The sequence below is a fragment of the Mauremys mutica genome, chromosome 4 (assembly GCF_020497125.1).
Source record: "Mauremys mutica isolate MM-2020 ecotype Southern chromosome 4, ASM2049712v1, whole genome shotgun sequence".
NCBI classification, from domain to species: Eukaryota; Metazoa; Chordata; order Testudines; family Geoemydidae; genus Mauremys; species Mauremys mutica.
In genome coordinates, this window is record NC_059075.1 from 26,194,026 (window position 1) to 26,210,092 (window position 16,067).

Sequence of the window (16,067 nt, forward strand, 5' to 3'; positions counted from 1 at the left end):
ATATATCATTCATCTAAAGATTTTGTGTGCTTTATACTTACAGCTGGCCAAACACTGTACAGATAATGTCACTGTAATCTCTGTAGTCATCTATTGATCTATCTATATGGCCTGCTCATAAATCAAAAAACAGCTTTGCATTTATTTCCAAAAAAAGAGATTCATTTCATGATCATTACACACTACTTCTGTATTATATATTGTGCTTCATTTTAGTCTATAGTCTCTATCTTCAGCATGTGTCATTGTATTGTTTTTCTGCACTGAGTTCAATAAGTCATTTATCCACCCATAAACTTAATTTGTGTAGTGTGATCCTCTGCATTTTCTGCTTCTTCCCAATTTTGTATGATCAATAGGTACTGTTTCTTTAAATCATTTTTCCTAATAATCTATATTCTTCTTATCTCTCCAAATATACTCATGACCTTTTGTTCTCTTTTCATTTGTTTGCTTATTTTTTTTTAATCTTACCATGTGGATTCAATTGTGCAAACTTTTTATGTTGGTGAGCACTTGCATGAAGACATAAAGGTTGCTGGGTGTAGTAGTGTGTGAGTATAGTGTTCAGCAAAGTGAGCACAGGTTCCACAATCTGGCTCTGTGTGCCATGATCTCCCTGTAGTCTTTTGACTACCTTTTCCCAAAACACAGTGGGCCAGATTCTGGTACTCTTATTCATTCTGAGTAGCATCTTACTCAAAGCAAGGTTTCATTGACTCCAGTGAGTGCAATAAGATACAATTCAGCATGAGGAAGGACATGTGAAACTGGCCCTTAGTAAGAATTTTGAATGTAAAAATTATCAACTCCTACAGATTATTCATAAAGGGCCAGATTGGTGAGAGGCTCATCTGACATGTAGCATGATTGACTTGATTGTGAACTGTAAAGGGTTTGCAGTCTGGCCCATACAGTTAAATTCACATTTGTGAAGAAAGCCAGTACAAGCCCTCTGCCCTATTTAGACACTAGCTGGAGGACTTAAATGGGCCCTATCTGATGCACAGACCTTTTCTCCCACACTGTACCACGTGCAAAAATCAGCCTAGTACGGTAGCTGCAGGACCCTATATATTACCTCTCTCCACTGTGTGTTGCAGTCTTATCCCTTATCGATGTTCCCCATAACAGAAGTTAGAATGACATTGTTATTCATTATGTCATTTCTTGGAACCGTTAACGAACCACAAACTTGGACAAAATATATTTCACAGTTAGGTTCTGAGGACTGTGGTGGTCCCCAGGCCTCACACATAGTCAGAGCTGCAAATCCCACAATTTGAAAGTGGTTTAAAAGGTGGAGAGAGATAAAGAGAAGGAATACTTTGATGTTTTGTTAGTTGCAGTTTTCAGATGCTTGTTTGCAGGGATCTAATCTGACAAGGTACTGAGCATCTCCTGTGAGGTGCTGAATTCCCCCATCTCACATTCTCTCACAGGTGGTACTCAGCCCATTGAAGGATGTGCCTAGTGCCTACTATTTGGTATATTCACGATTTACAAATTGCATAATGTTATAGAGTAAATACATTTTATATTTGTCTTTGGTTGAAAGTGTCTATTTTGTTGGGCTATGTAAATCTTACTCATGATGAGTAGCAGTTCTTTACTGTGCAAATAATCCCACTGACTAGCAAGTGGTGCTATCAACTTCAGTATACATAGAATCAATAAGACAGTGTTGCAAACAGATTATTACTAGTGCTTCAATTAGAAATGTTTGGGGGCAAAAAAATCCCCTGTGAAAAACCTCTGGCTTTTCATCAACAAACCAAACATCAAAATTTTTCAATCAACCACTATTTTTGATTCTTCAATGAAAAGTCAACATTGCCTATAGAAAGCAGAGACATGTCATGACAAAATATTCATTTAGTAAAAAAACCACTGAAAAACAATTTAATAAAAACAGGAAGTCTTGATTATGTGAAATAAGAAAAATGGATCCATGAATTAAGTAATATAAACACATTACTTCTCAAATGGAACCTTCATTTCTTGGTGTGAAAATCAGATGGACTCTGAGCAGGCCTGGGAAGACTAAAAAGAGTTCATCTCACTCTCTCCCTCTAGCCAAAGTTCAGGCCACCGCTGAGGAATCCAGAGAAAATCCACAAATTGTCCTCTTTGGTCAGTTAGAGGATAAATGGCCCATGAGTAGATGACTATGAGGGTGGGGAAGTCAATGATAGTTGAGAGCTCTCAACGACCTACAGGATCGGGATAAGGCTATGAAATAGGAAATTCTCACAGTACCTGACCCAGCCTCAACTGATGTCAATGAGCATCATATCAGGCCAATAGGAATCACATGAGAGGCAAATTATAGTCAAAGTAAATAAAAACATCTCAGAGCTCTGTGGATGTCACCACATATTCAGTTCTTATTCTCAAGGGTCTAGATGCTATCAGAGCTTCCTGAAATAACAATTTCCTTATTATGATTTCCATTATTACCCTATAAAGATACTGTTCTCCTTATAGGTATTCATAAACTGTAACCAAGTTACCCCTTAACCTTCTCTTTGATAAGCTAAATAGATTGAGCTCCTTGCGTTCTCTCACTAAAAGGTATGTTTTGCAAGCTTTTAATCATTCTCGTGTTTCTTCTCTGAACCCTCTCCACTTTTTCAGCATCTTTCTTGAAGTATGGACAGCAGCACTGGACGCAGTATTCTAGCAGCACTTGCACCAGTGTCATATACAAAGGCCATATAACCTCTCTTCTCCTATTCAAGATTCCTCTTTATATGTTCAAGGATCACATTAGCCCTTTTGGATGCTGTGTTGCACTGGGGGCTCATATTCAACTGATTATCCACCATGACCCCCAAGACTTTTTCAGAGTCACTGCTTTCCAGGATAGTCCCCCTTCCTGTAAGTATGGCCAGCATTCTAGATGACCTTACATTTGGCCATGTTAAAACTCATATTGTTTGCTTGTGTCCAGTTTACTAACCAATCCAAACCAATGACCTGTCCTTTTCATTATTTACCACTTCCCCAGTCTTTTGTCATCTGCAAACTTTATCAGTAATGATTGTGCGGGTTTTTTCCAGGTTATTGATAAAAATGTTAAACAGCATAGCACCAAGAACCAGTTCCTTCAGGACCTCACTAGAAACATGCCCTCCTGATGAATTTCCATTTACAATTAAATTTTGAGACCTATCTGTTAACTAGTTTTTAATCCATTTGTGCCATGTTGATTTTCTTCAATCTGAATAATAAAAGAATAAAAAAGGAAAATGTATGATGACCCCATGTTTTTCTGACAAGCATACAAAGGTAAATTTATTACTAATGATGATTATTTTATTATTAAATGTATTTGCATTCAGGTAGTACTCAGCTGATTAGAGAACCCAGGCCTAAGTATAGCTCCTGTGCTCCACAGGTTCCTCTTTGAATCACCTGACTTGTACTTCTCTATATAAATCTGAACGGAGCCCGTGTGTGAAATGATGTACTCTAGAACTGTTTAGCACCACCATGTCTAATTGGAATCTTCAATAAAAGCATTATAGACATTGCTTTAGTTTCCATTTCATGAGGAGAACGGGGAAGGACAGGAAAGAAAGAAAGAAAACACACACACATACTATCCTCAATTAAAAACTGATATTTGTTTGAAGTATTTCTTTGAGAAATCCCAGTGTGACTGAGGCTCTTACAAAAGCTTTTGTTTACATGTGTTAAATTACAAGAGTTTTCCAAGAAATGTGTTTTCATTCAGTTATTTACTCTCAAAAACAGGTTTCTTGAGACCAGGAAAAAAATGCTGCCCACAACCATATGGAATCTTCTGACCACCACAGCTTCCCCTCCGAAGTTTCCTCTATCCATCATTTACAAATGCAAATCACACTGACTGTGTAACACTTTCCAAAGAATAGAATGTATGTGGAGGCCAGTGTACAAGAGAAATGAATACTTTCCCCTCTCCCCCATGAAAATGAACTATATATGGCACTTGGAGGGCAGTTAGCTGAACTAAAATAGTATCAGTGGTTAGATGAGACTGGAAAAGATTGAGTCCTGGGGATGCAGCTGACTCCAAACATTTAGTGGTCACGACTATTAAACAATGCCAGTAAATTAAAGAGTGTACAGCTCATAATTTTTTTTTTAATTGAAGCCAAATTCAGCTTTCAAATGGCAAAACTCTTGTTCCCTATTGCTGGAAGTCACTCGAAGGACCAGATGTTGGTTACAATAATTCAGTAGTTAAAGAGTCTGCAACAGCTATCGCCCTCTCAAGGAGCAAAGAGCAACTAAAATTTAGATTTAACTGGAAACATTTTGCCAGTCGCCATTGTGGGTGCCAACCGGTTGCCCGCCTAGGCAAGACCACAGCATAGCAAAAAATTCAGATTAAAACTGGAAATTACTTAATGGTGCATTTAACACAGTCCCCAGAGGCTTAGAAATTTAAATCTGAGTTGAGTTTCTACTCTATGATGTTCTGGGCAGTGTCATGTTTATTCATGTACTTTCTTTTAATGTCCTATTTTGAAAACCTTTCCTATTGTTTTAAAAAAATATATTCTGCCAAAGTTGTGTAATGTCTTCATTTGTTTTAATTACATAGAGCACAATCCTGCAAACACTTAAGTAAACCTTACTCCCAAGCTTAAAAATTTTCAGGATCAGGTCCCGCCAGAAAATTTGGTCATTCACTCAAAAGATTCCCACACAATTCCAGTGGAATTAGGAAAGATAACGAATGCTGAGCAATAAATGGAGGAAATGAAGAAAAATGTAGTGTGAGAGGCTCTTAAGTTTTAAAGAGACAGTGTCAGATAAAAAATAGGCCACAAATTTAGGTTTAGTAAAAATCATTTTACTATCACCAATAAAAATGTTTCTGTGATTTCTTTTTAAATTCCAATGCAAATAAATAAAGATAAACTTTCCTACCGCAGTTGCAACCCAGACATTATAGTGCAAGTGCATGAAAGCTTAAAAGAGAAACTGACTATAAATTATAGTGAAAATGACTAGACTCGTTTCATTATGGTAGATGCTCAAAATAAACAACTGACAAATAGTAGAAAGTAAAATTTGATTTACTTTTTTTGCAAAGTCAGGAATTTTTTTAATTATGATTATTTTATCTTAAATGTGTCTCTTTAAAATCAAAGCCCTTTTCATGGTGACAGACAAAATAGTCTGATGGACAAGATCTAATGAAAGGCATAAAGTCCTCCACTCCATCCAACTTTTAAGTCATCCATCATGATCCTAATCCAAAATAATAATAGAAAGATTTATTCTGGAAGAGTCTAATATTTAAAACAGATGATTTGTATTGAAACTTTCCAAGAGATTCAGACTTTCAACAATCTTTCCCATCTCTTGGAAAAGAAAAGTCATACACTGAAAACATTTGACTCCATGAACAGGCCTTCTTGAGTCCTGTTTTAAGTGATTATACAAATAAGCCTTAAAGGGGCAACCTAGACAACCCAAGAACGCTGCAGTATTCAAGGAATTGTATAATTCAGTGAAGAACAAGAGCTAAAAGGCCACCAAGACATTGTGAAAATTATTTATTCAGGAGACATCAATAGACATGTTGCAGAAAATCAAATGAATACCACATAACAAACAGCAGCCAAAGCCTGCAAACAGTTATGCATATGCTTAACTTTATGCACATGAGCACTGTCATTGACTAGTGGGAGTACTCATAAGCATAAAGTTAAGCACGTGTGTGGTTGCTGGATCGGAGGCCAACATTGAGCCCTTAATCAAGGATAACACGTATGCAGACCATACTTCTCAACTCCCTAATCTAGAAATGGGGCAATATGAAGGAAGAATGATGAAAATGTGACAATTTTTTTTCAATGCATGTAAAATGACACCTCTTTTCTCAACCTTATATTAAGGAAAATCTTTAATTCATTTATGAAAATAACTTTACAAATTGGAATGTAAAACACACACATTTATATACAGGTGTATAATGCATTTACCACTGAAAGCATCTCTCTGACACTGAACATAATAGCTGTTTAAGAGCAAGCAGGTACACATTTTAGCCCAGGAAGTGGTGAAGAATAATCTCCATTTGGAAATACATGGGGAGGCTAGGAGGATGCAGTGTACTTGCCCAATTTGCAATTTGTCCTCTAGAGTTAATGGTACTGCTCTTTGTATCTTTAGTGACTATAAGCAATCAATACTGCAGTTTTATGGCTCATCTGGAAATATAACATCATATCACATTGCGTGTTGCACATTGCAACTGAAATTTTGATTTGTCATCTTTTCGCAGGTTTTTGGAGGGATTTTTTTGTCAACATTCTGCAAACACCGGGCATAAAATGTTTAATGAAAACACAAACGTTGATTTCTCTTAGAGTCCTTCTTGTGGGGTTGTTCAACTGAATAACAAAAGTGACTAGATGCTGAATAGAGATTGGTAAATTAATGCTGAATAGTTTGATGAGTTTATATTTAATTGCCATGTAGTGATGTTGCAATTGATTTAACGGAGATTAACATGAAAACGTGATACGCGGACTTCAGTCTGAATGCCTGACTGATACTCTTTTCACTTATGGTGGCCATTCTTGTCTTTTACCATTTTGACTGAGAATATACTGTTTACAAAGGATGCTGGATTGACCGGCCTGGATACTCTATTCCATTCCATCACACAACAGGGAGAGCAGGGATAGAGGTCATGCATGCTTCCCCACACCATCCCATCATTTATGTTGTTCAAACCTGACCTGGAGGAACCAACACCAAAGGTGAGAAGGTGGATGAGTGAGCGTGCACATTCAGATCTTGCCCTCTCAGATGACATTGCTAACTATCTGTATTGCTCATGGCTAGCAGCATCATGAGCACTGCAAAATACCATGTTAGGGGCAGCACTGATGGGCTCTGGATGGAGACACCTCTAGACCTCCTTACCTGGAAGAAGGTTTACTATCTGCTGGGTCACTGTGGTTAGAAGAGCAAAGTGAAACAAGGAAGAGGGAAACCATCAGCCTTCTAGAGACCAGTGCCTCGATTCTGGGAATAATCTATACCACAACCCAACGACTTTAATTGTGAAGGCCGACTACTGGATTTCAGTTTCTTTGGGGTTGTGTTAATAAACTTGTGTGCAGCTCTAAATTAGGCCCCACTGAAAACATGTAAAGAGCTGACCCTCTCTTATATCTCTATGCCCATGCTGGATGCTTTGTAGGCAGTAAATTGAGGGCTAGAGTGTGCCATAAGGACATAGCTTTTAGTAAGGGGCAGCATGTTGCCATACAGCCTCAGGAATATGTTAGGGAAGGAGCTGTGGAAAAAGTTCTTTCCTTGTTCTCATTTTAAGAGTAATTTCCAGTGGTCAATACCAGCAGCAAAATACTACCTCCTCCACCTGTGCCAACTCCACTAGACAACAAAGTAAGGGGGTGGAGCCAAGGCTCCATCTATTCCCCATCTCTCCCTGCCCACTCCATGCCCATGTACTGTGGTCTGAAGTGCCTGCTTACCCTTGCATACCTGGGTAGTTAATGCAGAGGTTTTATGGGGTGCAGGGTAGAGTCTTACTTCTCCTGTAAGCCTCAGTGTGAGTGTGTAGGCCTTCCATATAGTCTAGGTAAGCAAATTCCACTCTGGTCTACAAAGATCTTGAGAGCTGGATGGACTCTGTGGCACCTTTCTCTGTAGTGTGCCTTTTTTAAGTCAATTCCCAGTATATTTTATTTGATTTAATGGCAACATAACCTGGTCAATGCATACAGTTTACCACATTTAATTCCAATCTGCTTAGCACTTAATACAAGGTCCAAGTCAAACTGTATTAGAAAGTCTCATGGAAGTCAAAAATTATTAAAGAAGAGAGAGAGAGACAGAGACAGACAGAAAAGATGAGTGCTGATTCTTTGTGTATAAAAAGGCAATTTGAATAAAACATTTTATGTCTCTATCCCCAGTGCAGAATTATGGTTCTTTTATCCTGAGGTTACACTTTAATGTAATGTTCTTTGGCCCAACCCTGCAGTCTCTATCATGTCCATACTCAGGAAAAAACTTTCAATAAAACTTCCAGAGTTCTGCCTTGGGAAAAGATCAAGTAATTTTGGGGCAGGTTTTCAGAGAAATTATGCATACAGAGCCAGATCCTCTGCTGTTGAAAGTCAGCATGGCTCCATTGAAGTAAATGGAGCTATGCCAAAATATACCAGTGGCGTAGCTGACCCTCATTTGTCCATAGAAATACCACGGTTGTGCATACACATCAGGCCATTGTATGAAAACAACTGGCTGGGCATTTGCCCAGCCAGTTACCTGATCTGTCTATTCAAATAGAGTAATTTTGCATGTAAAGAAATCATATATTTACACGCTCATTGGGTCCATACAATGTTGTACTTAAAAATCTGTCTTTATGTCACTGAACATGAGGTCCTATAGGAAAGCAAAGCAAGTAGTCCCATTAGAAGCACAAGGCAATCCCCTACCCTGGTTCTGTATGTGCAGCTTCTGCTGACATCAGTAGGAGTTGTGTCTGAAGATCAAGGGCATAACCTGGCTCAAAAGTTAATAGATCCTGAGCAAAGTCTGTCTCAGATAGAATCAAAGCCCCCTTTTGAGCAAGAACATTCTTCCCGCAGATGCATGCCCAGGGGCCCCATTAACAGCAGTGAGTGCATGTGTACATTGGAGGGCCGAATTTGTCCCTTATGAGACCTATGTTCAAAAGAGCTCAGGACCAAATTTTCAGGTGTTCAACACCCCCTCTTGGGGACAGTTTTCAAAAAAGCTCAGCTCCCATTTAGGCAGCTACATAAATACCAGATTTTTAAAAGTACTTAGCACCCAACAACTCAGTGAGCTCACTGCAACCTAAAAATTCATTTAGATAAGCCCGAAGTAACCTTTGGGATCTGTAGGTAAATAATAGTCACATCATAAATCTCAACGGGTCAAGTATTTACTATCATTGCAGAACTTGGGTCATGAAATAGTTAAAAAATATTAAAAGATTGCAGAAAGACCGGAAGAGCAGCCGAATTTAAAAAAAAAAGAGAGAGAGAGAGAATGGAAGGAGGGGGTTGGTAAGACACTTTGCAAACTCAGCAGTTCTTAGATGTGGTCTGGCATGTAGTTCATAAAGTCAAGCAAATCTGCTCATTGTAGTCATACATATAGACATATACACATGTATAATAAGCTATAGATTTATACATATATTTAAAAAAATCTCAACACAGCAAAAGTAATGCACTATGCACTAAGGTAGATCGGCATAAATATATAAATAAAGGCCAAATTTAATCACTGCTTTGAAGGATTTAAACAACAAATCTCTTTTATTTCAGGGTCTCCAGAGTATGTTGTGAGACAGTATGATGTGAGCAAGTTTACAAAGGACACAGCTGGAATGGTGATGGCATATAACCTTAAACTTCTCCTAATGTAGGTTTATAAGGATGATCATGATTTTCACTAGCATTGATCATCGAAAGCCAAAGCATTTCATCTACACTTATTGATTCTGACTAAGTATTTGTTTGAAAAGTTTGAGGTATAGGGGTGTCTGGTCACGTCTCACAAGACAGGAGGAGGGAGGGAGCGAGAACAAGACCAGAATTGAAAATCCAATCTTTTCCGTTCAAAAATTGATGTTTCAACACAACTCCACTTTGCAGAATGAAAACATGTTTCAGAACTTCAAACGTTGCTGTGAAATGAAATTGTCAGACTCAGGCCAGCTCTAATTTTTACTATTAAAATGGTAGTTTTTTGGTTTTTTTTTAAATAATGGGAGAGGGTGTCAAAGTGTTGCTTTGCTGACCGGACAAAGTGATATTTGAAGAGCAAGCACAGGGATTGAGGTGAGGGGCTATTGTTCTAAAGCAGCATGAGAAAAGGAATGGTTCACCTCAACAATTTGAGATTTAGTAGCACAGCCTTCAAGGCGAATGGGTAAATCTCTGTTCTTCGAGAAGACAGTTTACTCTATCAGTGTAAACAGTGGGTCTGGTTCTCTCATTGCTTTCTCAAATAAATAATAGCATTGGCATTTTTTTAATGCAAAGGGAAACAAGATGTTTGATAGATCCCTCTCCAGACTGGAACACTTCTGAAAGATTTAGACAAAGTGAAAAAGTGTGCTATTTTCTCACTCTGCATGATGTGGCACATGCTTTTTCATACTGTGTTGTATCAGCTAATCATAATCAGAAACTACTGTTTCCATACAAAACAAGAAATAATCTCTCACTATGACTAGGGTGACCAAACAGCAAGTGTGAAAAATTATGACGGGTGTGTGTGGGAGGGCGTAAATAGGAGCTTATATAAGAAAAAGACCCCAAAATCATGACTGTCCCTATAAAAATCGGGACATCTGGTCACCCTAACTATGACACACATACATTTTCTGCTGATGTTGCCCATTGCTAAGGGCTAAAGTCATTTACACCACTGAGATGGCAGTATGTCTTAAGGACCAGGCTGTAGAGAGTTTTGCTTAATGGTCAGGGCAAGAGGCTGGCCTAGTGGTTGGAGCAGAGGTGACCAGGCCTAGTGCCAAGAGCCCAACTCAGGAGCTAAGTTACCAAGTCCAGGGAGCGAGCCAGAGCCAGGTATCAGGAGCAACGTCATAGTCATGGTCAGAAGTCAAGTACCAAGTTCAGGAGGTGATTTGGAGCTGAGCCAGGGAAACTTTCAAAAAGTTTTAGATGGTTATCTTGTTAGAGCTGGATAGTCAATACCTCAGGGAAGGGAATTGTCCTCCTTTGTGACAAAGAAAACTGGAGCCTTGGCTGGGGAATTGGAGGGGTAGATGAACCCCTTGCCCAGGCTCTCTTGTCGGTAGTCTCTAAGGGTGTAGATATTCAGGCTCAGGCTGGAGCCCGGGATCTTGCACATTCGAGGTCCATAAAGCTTCTGAGTCAACGAGGGCTTCTAGGCAGACATCCACCATCGCCGGATGTCTTAAGCATAGCAGGAGCCAAAGGTGAGCAGAGTGACGTGCAGGGGTGAAAGTAAGTCCAGTGGACCCCCGACACACACACTATCCCTAGGCTCTAGGGGGCTATTTAAAGGGCCCAGGGCTCCCCTGCTTCTACCGTCCCAGCCCTTTAAATAGCCATTGGTGCCCTGGAGTAGTGGCGGTGGGGCTCCGGTGGCTATTTAAAGGGCTGGGGTGGTAGAAGCAGCTGCAGCCCTGGACTTTTTAAATAGTCCTCAGAGCCCAGCCGCCCTACCCCAGGGCTCCAGCAGTGGAGCTCTGGTGGCAATTTAAAGGGCCTGGGGCTGCAGCCCCTGCTGGGAGCCCCAGGATCTTTAAATTGCCCCCTGGGGAAGCCAGGCCGCCCTGGTACGGCAAACCAGCTCTTGCTGGTACATCGAACTGGGGCGTACCAGCTTACTTTCACCTCTGGTGACGTGCCTCCACAGTAAAGTGGTGCCATGGTTGCAAGCTAGAATGAGGGGAATTACACTGTCCCCAGCCAGTACCCTCATTCAGGGTTGGGGCCTGGCATTTCCCAGCTGGGACACAGCTGGACCTTTTGCTGGGCAGCCAGAGACATAGTGACCCACTCTGCCACAGCAAAGGCATAGGCCTGCTAGGCAGTGTTGGGTTTGTTCAACATTAGAGAGACAGGGCTGGACAGTGCTGAATTGCACAGACTTTGACTGTCGCATGAGATCAGTGGGGTCTAGGCAGGTATGACCGAGACTGGGTAAGATTGGCATTCCCATAGTCAGGAACCCACAACAGGTCCTCTGATCCCCATCAAACCTGTCTGAGAAGGGAATCTTCAGTTCCTTTACTGCTTGAGAGAAGGATGTTGAAGCTGGAGCGCGAAGAGTGGCACACTGAGCCTGCAGAGGGCCAACCTGCAATTGTAGGCTCTGCATAGTACCCGACAGCTCACCTAGGGAAGGAGCACTCTGGGACAGCCCTATCCCTGTGACTCTCGCTCTGATTCATCTTCTCTTCAGCTTTGACTGGCAGCTCAAACTATTAAGGGCCAGGTCATGGGCAATCTTGCCTAATGGTCAAGGCAGGAGGCGTCCCTAGTGATTGGAGTGGAAGTGACCAGGCCTAGTGGCCAGAGCCCAGATGAGTTACCAAGTTGAGAGAGTGAGCTAGAGCCAAGAGCCAAGGCTAGCTACTTATTCTCTCTGTATCTCAGTTTCAACAGCAGCAAAATGGGGGTGACAAAGTATCTCAGAGTTATTGTGAGGGTTTAATAGTTCAGATTGGTAAAGAATTAGGAAAAATTCAGTAAATTGGAGAGGTTGCAAATACAAAATAGATTAAAAGAAATACTCTCGCACAAATTAGCCTGTGGAACTCATTGCCACAAGATATTACTGATGCCAAGAGTTTAGCAGGATTGTAAAAAAAAAGTTTTGATATTTATAGCGAGAACAAGTATACCCAGAGTTATAATAGTAAATATAAAGACATAAATGAGGGGTTTGGAGAAAATATAAAAATTCATGTTTCAGGGTTTCAACCAACCTCTAACTAGGGGTTAGGTGGAAACATCCCTGGGGAAAATTATCCCATAACTGCTTGTTTCAGGATCTATTGTGCTTCCTCTGAAGCAGCTGGCACTGGCCATTAAGGGAGACAGGATCACTGCTCTAATCCTAGTACGACAAGTCCTACATTCCTTTAAAGCTCTTTGTAGAGCTTGTACATAGGCAGTGCCCTTTGCATAATAGCCCAGACCCTGGGCTGCATCCAAGCTGTGCTTAGTTCATCTCAGGAGTTGAGGGCAAAGATGGTGTTATCCAACTGGTCCCTAGTGTAAAAAAGGAACTGCCTCTGAGCTGCTTTGCTTTTTGTCACTAGCCAACAGCCATAGAGATACCCAGGTAATGGCACCTTTTTCCTGCACATGTCTCAGGCTGACAGGGGTGTCATAGGAGCATGCGCCCTTTATGCTACGCATATGGGCCACATCCTGAAATCCTTATTTATTGTAATCAACTGGAGTCTTGGATTTGACCCACTAACTATTTAGAACCTCATCTCTAGCTTTTCCATTTCACAAATTACTGACTCTGTTCCAGAGCTGAGAAAGTTCATAATTTTGCCACACACTGGCAACATTTACACCTCCTCCCCGGCCCGCAATGAAATTTTCAGTTATTCAGAGATTGTGTTTCCCTGGGACCACAGGAACAGTTCAGTAAATCAATTTAAGCAAGCCATATATTGAGTGCTTTTATATAGCTTCATTTCCAATAAATAATCTGGTATAGCTAGTCAACTTTGAAAGCAATCTTAATTTGAGTTTCATATGTATAACAGAGGCAAGAAAAATTTGAGACGGAAGGAAAGATTCTTAGGCTAAAAAACACAGTGGGATGTGAAGTCATTTACAAACTCATATGCATCTGTACATCCAGTCAAGTAGCACTATGCATTGTGAGGGGATTATTGATTTAAAAAATGACAGCTACAGCCATGAAGTAGTAATAACATCTTATTGCCTTCCTTAGCTTCATGTACCGATTTTACCACATTTTATGATGTTTCCACAATCACATATGTAAGCCCTGAAAATCAGATGATTAGAAGGGCAAGTGGGAAAAGACTGTGGAAAAGCAGTCACCAGGGTCCTGTGCCACATAGGAGGCAAGATTAAGATGACATTTTCAAAAACAACCAGTGGTTTTTGGATGTCTCTAGTTTTGGATGCTCAGTTTGAGACACCTTCAAGGGACCTGTTTTTCAAAATGTGCTGAGTCCCCACCTTCTGAAAACCAGACCCCTGTAAATGTCCAAAAATGGAGGCAGCCAAAAAATCAATGGTCATTTTGGAAAATTTAAGCCTTTAGTTTTGTTGCTGGACATTTCAAAGCCAGCACAGGTAAAAGTGGCCTAAAATGGGACTCAGTGCATTTTCCAAGGCGCTGTTACAGGAGTTTCAAAACATGCCTATGTGCAGTCTTCCCACAGTGTTTTGAAACTATACCGTTATTACAAGAGACAGAGCAATAAATAAGCATCAGCTTCTTTACATATGGATTAAAATTTTTACACTGAATTTAATTAAAATACCATGACAAATTAAGGGCTGATAAAAGGCCACAGTTAGAGATTTATGGTCTTTTTAAGGGCTTTTAAGCTTTACCAAATGTACAGTGTCCCATATACTGTAGCTCTAACATCTGAATCCAGTTAGGAGCAATTTTCAACTAGCAGGGTGTTCCGTTTGCATCAAAATGTGCAGCAAGATCTGTGTTACGCATTTCATCTTATGACAGTCAGTTGGCTCTTTTGCTGAAGTGCATTAGGAAACAGTTTTAAAGCTCTCGCACCTTTTGCCAGAGTGGTTTTAAAAAAAGCACATTGTTTAACAGCCATGTACTTCTGACTGTTATACTAGCCACCTTTTGCAAAGGTCAAGGAAGTGTCACTTTGTGAACTTACTCACTGATTCAGTTGCACAGCTGAACTCTTCCTGTGGCTTGCTAAATCTGATGACAACAGCACATCAGTTCTGGGGCCAGGATTCAAAAGTATACCCAATAAATGCTTGGTTACTGGGTTTTAGTTGTGCCTTGGGTAAATCATAAGAATTTTCCAAATAAAAGCCCTATCCAGCCACTACTAATCTAGTTCCTTTTATCAGAAGTGCTGTGACTAAGGTGGTACACCTTATACCATATGATTCTCTAATGATGAGGGAATTTTTTCATCTAAACTTCTTGCTTCTTAGACTTGAAGTTCACCCAAAAAAATAGATACATTAAATGTTTTGCCTTTTATTTATGCTTTTCATATTTCTAACAGGAACCAGTTTCAGCTGGGAGATGCACAGTTTACTCCCGGGTGGATTCAGGATCAGCCAAAGTGAAATCAAACCCCTTCGTTTGCAGAAGGCAATGCTGCTTGTATCTCAACTCTGTACCTGGTATTTCCAGATGAAGAAAAGGCATCATAGTGCCAACTTGTCATCTGAATCTATCCTCACATTCTCTTTGAATAATGTGAATGGGATGTGCGAGTAGTTCAGTGCCTCATGCTGTATTAGTGTTCTGCTCAGGGCAGTATAGACTCAAATCTCATTAAATATGGTTGTTTGAAATGACTTAGACATTGAATGGCATTGGGTCTGTATTATCAGCACTTACAAGTAGGTCCAGAGGCTCATTGTCTGGGTTGTATCAATGCACAGTTACACTACCTTTCTTCACTTATCTAAGAAATACCCATGCTAGTTAAAATTAGAAAAGCTCTGACAGTGGATTATCTGCTGCTCACTTCTACCCATAGGTGATGGGAAAAAGCCCGGCTTTTTAGGAGATAATAATTACCAACCTTTTGGAGGAAGAAAATGGTTTATCTTTACATTTGTGATCTAATGCACCATGGGCCTTCTCATCACATGATTCAGCACTCAGTAACTAGACACCAGGAGACAAGAACAAATCCTGGGCTACATTAGAAATGTAAAGCATATTCTCTCCTTCCCACACACCTCCAATGAAGTTACAGGCTACTGTAGTTTGTGCCAGTGTACACCAGCTGAGGATCTCTAACTCATTTTATCTCTCTCATTCCATCCACTACTGTCAGCAACAAATTAAAGTCCATCAACATTATATGATGCACGTAAGTAACTCACTCTGACACATTTTTAGACAAAGTCTTCTTTGATTAAAGTATTTTCAAATGGCTACAGTTGAAAAATGGATCCTGAAACAAAAAAGGTGATTAGGTTCTAAGTGATTGGTTTACATACTACCCTCCTTACATGTGGGTAGGAAAAGTTATGTATTGTTTATGGCAGAGAGCCAGTACCTCTTAAACTTGTTTCATAACAAAATTCAGCATGCCAATCAACCACATATCATGATTTGGGTGAATTTAAAAGCTTAGGCTAGCAAGCTTTCTTGCCCACAGAGCAGATACACCTCATTCCCAGATAAGTTATTTTGTTTTGTTTCATTCTGCTTATGCATTTATCATTACCATACCATAAAGATAAGTTGAGTATGAGATTCCCTGAAATCTGCCTGGAAATTGAGTCCAATCGATAAAAGCCAGTAATTAATCTGGCAAGATTTGT